Source organism: Mauremys reevesii, linkage group 9, assembly GCF_016161935.1.
Source record: "Mauremys reevesii isolate NIE-2019 linkage group 9, ASM1616193v1, whole genome shotgun sequence".
NCBI lineage: Eukaryota > Metazoa > Chordata > Testudines > Geoemydidae > Mauremys > Mauremys reevesii.
Genome location: NC_052631.1, coordinates 66,749,293 through 66,761,031, shown reverse-complemented (window position 1 = coordinate 66,761,031; position 11,739 = coordinate 66,749,293). Strand labels below are relative to the sequence as shown.

Here is an 11,739-nt window from a genome sequence, read left to right as displayed (position 1 = left end):
CCCTTTTGCCTCCCCTCTCGGCAGTAAATGGCTGTAAGGTCTCTAGTGTAGACATAGCCTAAGTAAAGTACTAGTAGCCAGCCACTTCTGCCATATTCTATGATATTCAGTAGTAAAGATTTCTTTTCGTGTGGGCTCCACTATTAAAAAAAGTGGAGCCATAAACTTGCCTTGAATCATAAACCTCATCTCAACAGAATAAGTAGATGTTGACGTAACAGAATGAAGACAGTACATCCATGGCCTAAGATAGGAAAAGCAAATGGTTAAACTATTTTTATACTCACTTAACAAAATCAGAAATGACTCACTGATAATTCCAAGCTAACTGCCTAAATTTTAATTCTATCTCTGGCACCATCTCCCACTGTGCTTCTTGGTAATGAATTTGAGATCCAAGTTTCCAGAGCATCAGCTGTACAGATGTGGTAGAGCTCTATAGGCATGCACTCTTCTCTGTACACAGGACGATGGTGTCTATTTTCAGAGATGTACTTTTTGTGCCAAAGCCAGCTCAAATTTGAACAGAGCTGCGTCAGGCTAAAGTGTTTGGGCAGCCATACTCATTTTAGATGCCAAATTTGCCTTCCTGACAACATCAAATTGGACCTAGGTAAACATGTTGAAACTCGTGCCATGGCCGCTGGAAATTCCCTGTAATGAGCAACGCATGTAATAGGCCATTGGTGCCTGATACATTGTGGTTCTTTAACAAGGAATAGATTTGATATTTTGTCTTCCCCCTCCCCACCAAATAGCAATAAATACATGTGGCTCAAAAGCTTCTCAACTTTGGTGATCACAAGTGCCATTTTAAGGTCACCCCAACTGACTGCTGTAGTCAATGGGAAAGAGTGTGGTATGCTACTTCTGCTCTTGCTGGAACCCATTTTTCGGATCCCAACCTCTGAAGTGATCTAACTCTCCTTTCCCATGGTAACTCACATGCTCAGAAACACAGAGCAGAACAATGAAACAGTAGAATGGCACTTCTGTTGAAAGGCCATCACTGCTCTGTTAAGATAGGAATGAGATTCTATGTATTGTTCCAGCCCCGTTTTTTTCTTTGCACAGTGAGTCTCTGACTCATTTGCTACCATTTCCTTTAGCAGGAGAGGAGAGAAGGGCCAGTTGAAGGATATGCACTTATCTAGGCTAAAGCAAAGTGTGTTGTAATATTTATAGGGAGGGTACTGGGAATAATTTTGGGGCAAACTAAGTTGTTTGTCCCCTGTGAGAAAGGACATTCTTTACGAGGCAATCAGCTCTTCATTTGCCTATAGGCTCCATGCCTCTATGTGGGGGCTGAGGAGGTAGACCCATGCAAAAGCATAACCACTTGATAGGCAAATTTTCAAAACTTGGGTGTCAATGAATCTGGCCAGCCAGAGCTATGCAGGTGCGCCCTATGCTGTTACATCTGTTATTGCTAATAAGATGCATATTAATATGTGCAAAAATTAACCTGTACAAAGTATGACTGGCTGCTGCAACATCCTGTGATGGCCATACCTATGCGGGTGACTTCTTGTGCTGCTGGTGATGATGGTGCTAGTTCAAGCAGTCCTGTGGGTAGCAGTTCTAAAACAAAGCTTAATTGCATGACAAGGCAGATGAACTCAGACATGAGGCCTCTGGGGGCTGCTTCCAGGACACAAATGCCCTCAGAAGGAGAGGATGTGGAAGTCAGTAAATGGCTGGCAATCACTTGACTGTGGAGATCCAGAAAAAGTGGAGAGGGCCATCTTTGTGTGTATAAAGGACAATCTGTCTGGCCAAAGGACACAGCCAAAGTGAAGGACAGTCATGGCTAGCTCAGCTGATGGCCATAAATAGAGTGAATCTTCATGCTTTAGACACCATATTGATGAGCAGCCATAAGCAATTTAAATAAATAATTTATACATCAATGTGCCTCTGTTATTGACTTTTGAACTACAATGGCTTGCCCTTTGGTTAATGGGAACCAGATGGGACACAACTTCCTGGGCATCAGGTTTACATCTGCCTGACCTATGACTAGCCTACGTATGCTTGTCCGCCTGGATGGGTTCCTTAAAATAACAACAATAGATCATGGAAGCTTCTCCCCAGGTGATACCAAAAAGACCCAGCCCATTTGCCTCACACATTCCATGCTTGCACAGATTTTACACATGGCCACTCCAGTTGAAAATCCAATCTGATCTCCATGCTTTGGATACTTGTGTGCCTTCCAGCTTTTGAAAATGTAGTTCTTGGCACCACTTTGTGCCTCAGTTTCCTCTTCTGTAAAATTGGGGTAATCATATTTACTAAACACTTCCAAGGAATGTTGTAGTGATTGACTGTTTCTGGAGCACTTTGAACAATTCTACAGTATATATGTGCTAAGTGCTGTTTCATGTTACAGACTTCATCAATCAGAGGCAGAAGCTGAAAGGTTGTGTATTTATTCTGCTCTTCAGTGGGGACAGCAAAATTAGATACTCTCTATTGTAATGAAACTATTTGATGGAAATTTTGCTTCTAGAATTTTGATGTGCTGCTGCCACATTCAATAATTCAGCCATCTTAAATGTTCTACCTAGCTTTACCTGGGCCATAGAGTTGATGAGCTCCTCTGTTTTTTAAATGTATATATATGAAAATAATACAGAGCTGTTTGAAAGGCTAGACAAATTTGTTGCATTATGGAATCTTTACTGTACACAGAAATGTTTTGCTAGGGAGGTCCATATTGCTGGATTCTGTTTACATTCTCCCCAGTTACACCCTTAGGACAAATGACATACACTCATGAATTTTAAGGAGAGCTCTCTCTCCCTTAGCAGGAGGGACAAAGCAAAGACACAGTCACACCACATGAAGTTATAATCATTTCTCTGCCTAGAGATCCTGCGTGACTGAGTTCCTAGTATCAGCTAGCAGTATATTAGCATGTATTGCTAAGCAGTACACTTAGGCAAATTGTGTGCAGAGCAGGGCAGTGAGGATTCAGCACAGAAGATTAAACAATCAGTCTTTTGTGAGCTATTTCAAAAACCCTTGGCCCAGCAAATATTAGAGATTGTTTAACCTTTTTTGCTATTCTTTAATAACAGTTGTTTATAACTTCTCATGTTCTCTTTTTGTTATCTGTATTTTTTATATTCTGGAGGACTATTTTCAGCTATCTCTGTGAACCAGGCTAGCTGTCAAGAGTACTATATTGGAGCTGGCCCTGAGGAATCCAAGTCCATATACTGTGCTTGGTTCCTTACCTTCCTAACACGGAGGAGTTTGGGAATACGTCAGAGGCTGTGTTCTGGGCTCCTCAGGCAGGAGAAGAGAGTAGGACTATATCAAGGAGGGTGGCTGTAATTTTTTGGTTAAATTTATTCTAGCAAAAATAAATAAATCATTTTATAAGTTTGAAATTTACTTTTTTGCATTCATCTTTTGGGGGTATTCTTCCCCCCCCCTTTTTTTGCTACATAAGTGGAGAAAAGCATCTAAAAAGATTTTTAAAATGTGAATAGTGAGAGACAGTCTTACTTCATACTTTAAAAAAATATTTCCCTTTTTATCCAAGAGAAAGAAGAAAAAAATGAAGTGGGAACAATCACTGTTATTGCACATCATCCCCACAGAGTGACTGAGTGTGCTCCATTCTGGGGGTTCCAGAGACTGAGTAGGACTTTCCCTGCGCTTGCTCCTCCCTGCTGCTGGGAGCCCCTGCAGTGCTGGTCTCAGTCTGGCTTGTGCTTTCAGTGCTCCTGCCACAGTTGCCCTGGCAGCATGGAGAAGGAGAAAGCTGCATGATTTGAATGCAAACGGGAAGAATTAAGGGTGTGGGAGGAAATAGGATCAGGAGTTGGGGTGATAGGAGCTGGGGAGGGAAGTGGGAGTAGGGGCAGGGGGAGTCAGGGCAGGAGCAGACATGGGCAGAACACAGGGTGGGGGCTTAGGAACAAGAGGTTGTGGGAGGAGTTGGAGCCACTGAGCAGGGAGGATAGGAACAGTAGGGGGACCCATGGACAGGAGCTGGGGAGAAGGGCAGAGGGAAAGGGGCATACTGGTGAATACGACAGGAGCGACAGATGCAGGAGTTAGCGGGGGAGGGGAGGATGGGTCGGAGTCAATAGGGATAGCAGCAGAAGAGGGCAGAGAGGGAGGGGACAGGGAGAGGCTCTGGGAGAAAGGACAGTAAGGTCTGTAACCACTAGAGAACCAGGGGCGGCTCCAGGCCCCAGCACGCCAAGAGCGTGCCTGGGGTGGCATGCTGCGGGGGGCGCTCTGCCGGTCGCCGGGAGGGCGGCAGGCAGGGTGCCTTCAGCGGCATGCCTGCGGAGGGTCTGCTGGTCCTGTGGCTTCGGTGGACCTCCCACATGCCTGCGAGAGGTCAACTGGAGCCGCGGGACTGGCGAGCGGCAGAGCGCCCCCCACAGCATGACGCCGTGCTTGGGGCGGCGAAATGTGTAGAGCCGCCCCTGTAGAGAACACTCCTCTAGAGAATCTCTAATTTGAAGCCATTATTCCTGAGTCTCAATAGTCCTTTTCTGTGCAGTAAATAGCTGTGAAACCTCTTGTAACAGCTCCATGTAGAAGACTAGATGGACTGATATTAGAGGCAGGGTGAGTAGCACTACCTATTATTAAGGTTGCCCAATGTTCCTATTATATAAGACCCTGTTTTCAGTTGCTTATAACTTTGCCAGACTTTAACTATTTGCTCTGGTATTTTCCATGGAGGGTGTCTGCCTCAGGCTCCAGTTTCTGTGAAATATTTCAGCCAGAATGTTCGAGTGGTTTCAAGTACAAGGCAAGGGAACTATACATATTCATTTCTGGCAACCTTTTCTTTGAGAAGCTGTAGTATCCCCATGCTTTGAAAAAGGGACTTGAAATTTGGCTGAGGGTGGCCTTTGTGTCAATGTTGTGCTTTTTGCTGCCCCTGTGGAAATCCATCCAATTTTGGCCAAGTTATAAACAGTTTGCACATGCTCACTAGAGACTTGATAGAACTTCACAACCTAATTCCTGAAAGATTCCATCTGCACTGAGCAAGCAGGCTTTGCAAGGGGCTGAGCCATACTGCAATAGAAATTCCCAACTGCTCCAGGTTGTTCTGGGTCTGGGTCTCTTGTGATCTCAGTGGCCCCCTGCTGGGCACTGGCAGCCTGAAGGATAAAAATGCCTGATTTGAATGCAGAGAAGACAAGAGGCAGACCTTGGGCCAGGGCGAGTAAATTGGAAGAAGGAGCCTGGGAAGGAAGGCTGGGACTGGAGGGTGGCAGGAAGATTGGGATTGTTTGCACAAAGAGATGGAACTAGGATCTGGGGGAAAAGACTGGGACTGGCTGAGCAAGAAGACCGGGAGTAGGAATATGGGGGGTAGAGTGTGGGTGTGGGAGTGGGAGTGAAAATGGAGAAAGATCTGATGAGGAGCCAGGTGCATGGGGCCTGGGACTGGCTAGGCAAAGAGGCTCAGACAAAGAACTGGGTTTGGGGGAGAGACACTGAGATTAGACAAGAAGTCAGAGAAAGTGGACTGGGCGCTGGGGACAGGGGATGAGGGACATGCACATGATAGGAGACAAGTGAGGGTGGAGAACAGATCAGACAAAGAGTCAGAAGAGCAGGAACTGGGACTGGATGGGCAAGGAGATGGGGGGGCAATGAGCTGCCCAACCCTAATTCAGCCTCCTTGTGCATATGCATTAAGATGGTCTTTAATTAAATTATCACATATTGTTTTTTCCAAAGGACCCACTTCCTCCTTCAGTGTACAGGAGGGATGATTCTCCGTGAATAAACTAGGACTGTGTAGTGAAGGAGACTGTTATCTGTAGGACCTGTAGTAAGAAGAGAGCCTGAAACATAAGCCATTGTATCAGAGGCCTGGTGTGAGGCAGGACCTGCTCACAAAATCTGGCAAGAACAGGGCTAATATTGCAGAAATACACATTCCTAAGAAGTGCTTAGCACAAAGTACTCACGCAAACACATCCCAATATCAAGCATGATACAAAAACATTCTTCAAGAATAACAAGAACACGGTGACCCCTCCTAAAAGATAAGGTCAGGATGACAGTACGTAATAAAAATGTTTTAATCGACCCAACATGTACAAGGTGATGGGTGATAACTAGCCATGTCAGGGGGCAGTAACTATGTCATAGGCAGTATGTAACTTGTTTGTATCAGGGTATAAAGATGTGCATCAAAGGGAGTATCTTTGTCTAGCCGAGGGGGAAATGGAAACTCCCACCATTCACTAAGCTGCATCCATTGTCACGGGCATATATGTCTTAGTATCCTCGTAGAGTCTGCCAGGTGCTATTACCATGTTTTGTCCACAATAAACCTGGCCTGGTGCCTTTGTACCTTAACAGACCTTGTAGTCATTGGGCGATTTGCTCGAGGTCTGCTGTGCCAGCTGGCACACAGGGAGAACACACACAGGCAGCCAAACATCTAATAACAGGACCCATTTGTTGCAGAAATTGGAAGCTGTGTAGTGAATGAGGCAGGGAATTGTAGGAAGAGAAAGTATGGTGTCACGGGTAAGGTAGTCAAAAGTCATCCTGGAGAATTGGTGTTAAGGGACTAGCCATGGGTAATCTTGCCTAATGGTCAGAGTGGGAAGCTGGCCTAATGGTTGGAGCAGAGATAACCAGGCCTAGTGGTCAAAGCCTAATCAGGAGCTGAGTTACCAAATCCAGGGAGTGAGTTGGGCCAGGAATCAGGAGCCAAGGGTCAGAGCTAGAGTATCAGCCAGAACTGAGACAGAAGCCAGGTGCAGGAAACAGGAGCCAGGGGAAAGAAACCAAGAGTGGGAGCCAAGAACAAGGAGCAGGAGACAGGAGAAAGCATCAAGAGCACAGAAATAGCTGAGAGAGGAGCAGGAACAGGACCAGAAACACAGCAGCGGAAATGGAACGCTGTTGAGCAGCCAGGACTTGGGACTGCTGCAGGGTATAAGAATGTGCCTGCTGGAGTCTTCAGTCAGGCAGGAGGCCAGGTTCATTAGCTGAATCATCTCAGGGCAGTGAGCTGGATCTAGTTCAGCTCTGGGTCCCTGACAATGGGATTCTATCCCTGCCTGTGCAACAGAATTTGTGTGATGCTGGGCAAGTAACTTAAACCAAACTTTTCATGGATGGTTATTAATTGTATGTTCTTCAAATGTACTCTGTATTTTCACAACCAACCGGCTGCAGCCAGAATAGTGGGACTTTCTAGTAGCAGTGTCTTTAGAGCACTCTTGCAACCTTTCCACTCCCAGCATTCAAACACATGAGGGCATGGACATAAAGTGGGCATGGCAGCCATTACTGCCTCAGTCCCTTCCAATTGCAGTAGCAATAGGATGTGAACCTCTCCAGATCTTAGATCCATAGCTTAATAACTGCCATTGTAGATTAGTCATTGTTAGAAGTTTATATAGTTAGTTTTACAACAGTGTATAGTGTGCTAGTTTAAGTAGAGCACTTACCAGATCTGACATGGTGGATCCTAGGACATCACCCCTCTTAGAGGGTAATATATTTTCTGATGTTATTAGGCCTTGTGGCATTCACAGCATGACTCCATATGCCAGGCTAAGAATGAGACTACTTCAAAACTGGCTATTAGAGAACTTCAAACCTAGTTTGGACAGTATGCTAAAAATAGTCACCATTACAAGGAAAATTTATCTTTCTCTACTGTGGTGACTGAAACCACAGAATGTCTTCAAAGGCATATTGTTCAACCCTCCTCCTCCTCTGTTAATAATAACCATAGATGTGTCTAAGATAAACTGGGGAGCAGTCTCCACAACCTTTTCATTTGAGGTCTTTGGAACTACAGAGAATCCTTATTATACATAAACATATTAGTACTGAGGGTGATCCGTCTGGCTCTCAAAATGCTTCTTCCACAGATACAGAATGGTCATGGACAACATGTCTCCAGGATATTCTTTGAACAAACAGGGAGAAGCTTGATTGTCTCAATTGTGTCACCAGGTAGTAAAACTTTGGGACTTGTGTATCCAATACAGCTTTGACCCGATTACCTTACATGTCACTGGAGTGTGTGGTTGCGGATTGTCTGAGAAGATATTCCTCAAAGACGCACAAGTGGTCTCTAAAGGACTCAGTGATTCAAATCATTTTCAACCATTAGGGGTTTCCAGACATAAATCTATTCACCACCAGATTCAATATGTAATATCCTCATTTTTGCTCAAGAGTGGGCTCAGAGAGTCAATCACTGACAAACACAGTCCTCCTAGATTGGGGAACAGGTTTGATGTATGCATTTTCCACCATTCCCTCTAATCCTCAAAGTTCTAAAGAAGATTATTTCAGTTTCTTCAGCATGGCCAAAGCAACAGAGGTACACCGAGTTACCCCATTTATCCAATGGCAAATACAAGATGATCCCATTATCAAAGGACTTACTGTCCCAACAGAAAGGGAGCATCTTTCCACCCAGGCCTTCCGTCATTACATCTGACAGCTTGGGCAATAGGACTTTGACATTGTCATAAACAGATAGTTAAGGGTTAAGGTCTCTTTTACCTGTAAAGGGTTAACAAGCTCAGTAAACCTGACGGACACCTGACCAGAGGACCAATCAAGGGACAAGATAATTTCAAATCTCTGTGGAGGGAAGTCTTTGTTTGTGTTCTTTGTTTTGGGGGCTGTTCTCTCTTGGGATCTAAGAGGGGCCAGACATATATCCAGGCTCTCCAAGCTTCCTGAAGTATTCTCTTCTATTCAGTATAGTGAGTATTAGAAAGTCGGATTAGTCTTTTTGATTAATTTCTGTATTTGCAAATGTGTGTTTTGCTGGAGAAATATTTTAATTTTTTGTTTGCTGTAACTTGTACTTAAGCTAGGGGGGAGGGAGTCCCTTTTGTTTTTATAAGCTGTACCCTGTAAACTTCCATCCTGATTTTAACAGAGATAGTTTTTTACTTTTTCTTTCTTTAATTAAAAGCTTTTCTTTTTAAGAACCTGTTTGATTTTTCCCTTGTTTGAAACCTCGGGGGATTAGTTTGACTCACCAGGGACAGGTGGGGGGAAAGAAAGGAGGGGGGAATGGTTTATTTCCCTTTGTGTTAAGATCCAAGGAGTTTGGATCTGTGTTCCCCAGGGAAAGGTTTGGGGGGACAAGGAGTGTGCCAAAACACTATAATTTTTGGTTGGTGGCAGTGGTACCAGATCTAAGCTAGGATTTAAGCTTAGAAGGATCCATGCAGGTCCCCACCTTTTGGACGCTAAAGTTCAAAGTGGGGAATAAACCTATGACAGACATATTTAGAAAAATTGTGCTCCCTTGAGGTGTAGCAAATTCTAAGTAATGCTCAGCCCCATCTATAAGAAAAAGTTAAAACTTTAAATGGAAAAAGTTTATTTGGGCAGCTGTTAAGAATGTTGACCCAGTGTCAGTCCTATACAATTTATGTTAGAATAGTTGTTACACTTAAAACAATGGGCTTGTCTCTCTCCTCCGTCAGAGTCCACTTATCAGCAATACTCATGTTAATGGAAAATCCATTTTCTTGCACAAATTGGTGAAAACCTTTTAAAGAGGGCTTATGAAATCTCCATTCCTTAGTACAGGACCCAATTTCTCCATGGAATTTGAATTTAATTCTAATGCAATTTATGTCTTCTCCCATTTGAACCTCTACTGAGCTGCTCCTTGTTTCATCTTTCTTTGAAGACAACTTTCATAATACACCTAGCGTTAGTGCACTCCATGTATTGATGATGGACACCCACTCATCCCTGCATGGTACTTTTCATAAAGACAAGGTTCTTAAACCACACCCTAAATTCCTTCTTTAAATGATTTCAGAGTTTCATGCAAATAAAAGTATTAATTTATCTTTATTTTTCCCAAAACCTCAAAGGGAAATCTAGGTTACGTTCCTTAGATGTAAAGGGAACACTCTTGTATTACATGGACAGAAATCAAAAATCTTCACATGCTATTATTTAAAAGTCAGGCTATGTCAGCACAGTCCCTGTTTATATAGGTTAGACTCTCTATTGAAGAGTGCTATTTTGTGATGTGTGAGGTCTTGAACCCACAGCTAGGAGTCCCCAGATAGCTGCTACATCCTGGCTGCCACCCAATGTCTGCTAAAAGCTAAGGCTGAGAAGCTAGTATGACTATAATCTCAGCCAAGGCTCCACCCACAGGAGCACAGATTGGAGGATCGTCTGGCTCCACTGGTTGGTCCAACCATGGTATTTAAGTCAGAAGGAGGCACAGGAAGTTTGTCTGAGCCACAAGATGATTTCCTGTTGTGGCTTCATTGGGCCCTGCATGTGCCTGTCTCCTGCACCTAAACCTGATTCCTGCTTGCCTCCTGCCTGACACCTGGCTTCATGTATGTTTCCATCATGCTCCTATTCTGTGCTTTATCCTCTCCTCCAATTCCTGTCCTTACACCTTGCCACCAGCGGCCAGTCCTGACCCTGACTCTGGTTTGACCCTTGGCTCTGGCATTTTGGATCTGACCTTGGCTCTGACCCTCAGCTTTGACTCCTCGTTCTGACTCTGGTTTGATCCCTGACTCCGATTCTTGGCTTTGTTCCCCAACCTGGACCCCTGCTCTGCCCATTAGATATTACTCCTGCTCCAGCTACTAGGCCAGACTGCCGATATCCCAGCCCATAACACATACTCTCCTCCTGTTCCTCTTGCAGCCCATTCTACTAGAAAAGTTGCTTCATCTGTAGCATACTGTAAACTTATTCTCCTTATTGAAATATGCAAGGCTGTTGCTTCTCTGTGGAGTTCAGCTCACACTTTTACAAAACATGATGCACTGGATCTGGCATCCAGGTCTGATATACAGTGTGGCACAGTGGTGCTCCAGTCATTGTTTAATTAGGACTCTGCTCTCTCCTTCCAATTTATGGTACTGCTTGCCAAGCTATCTTAAGACAGAGTATGCAGAGGATACTTGAAGAAGAAATGAAGGTTACTTACCTGTAACTGGAATTCTCTGAGATGGATTCTGCATATTTGCAGTCCCTGCCTGCCTTCCCCATACCTGCAGAGCCCTAATTTCAGTGTTACTTGGTATTCTGCTTTAGTGGTGGAAGGAAGTGAGGCCGCAATGAGTGCCTTGCCCCCTTTATGGCCATGCCCTCAAAATGTGCTCTAATGCTGGGGGCAGAAGTGTGAGTGGGGGTTGAGCACTTTAATGGGCACTGCTTACCTGAAGGTTCCACCGTCCTGGCTGCACCTAGTTGGCATGTCCCAGGAGCACTTATTCATATTCTGAAAAGATCAGGCTCTAAACTTCTCAGATGGGGAACCCAAAATTAGTTGACACTTTTGACATTAATCTCTCTTCCTTCATTCTCCAGTGTAAAATTGGGATGATAATATCAAATCACTCCAGAGAGGTTTTATGAAGAAAATAAACATTAAGAACTCAGACACTACAGTGAAAGCAACATAGAAAAGCCCACGAGAAAGTTAATTCTGCATTCAGTGCAGGGTCTGACTGGTGTATAGTAAATAATGCATGGGGCCACACACTGGATGATGAGGATAAAAGGAAATATTGAATAGCTACCCTTCAGTGAGCAGTGTCCATCCTGTACACTGAATGAAGGAGTCCTGGGCAAAAACTAATATATGATCATTAATACCCTACCTGAACCGCGGGATGATCTTCACATAATTGTGGCTGAATTGCAGACAAGACATGGAAAATCACAGAAAAGTAATATTGGACCTTCATTAATAGCGGTAATTTG

The 11,739-nt window shown here is 44.2% G+C and overlaps 1 long non-coding RNA gene across 1 annotated transcript in view; it reads left to right on the top strand.

The window, feature by feature from the left end:
- The first annotated feature begins 10,257 nt into the window (after positions 1–10,257).
- Positions 10,258–11,739, top strand: part of LOC120372426 — a 76,699-nt gene continuing 75,217 nt past the window's right edge. The window contains exon 1 of the long non-coding RNA XR_005584960.1: positions 10,258–10,355. This is a non-coding gene — a long non-coding RNA (uncharacterized LOC120372426). The remainder of the gene's footprint in view (positions 10,356–11,739) is intronic.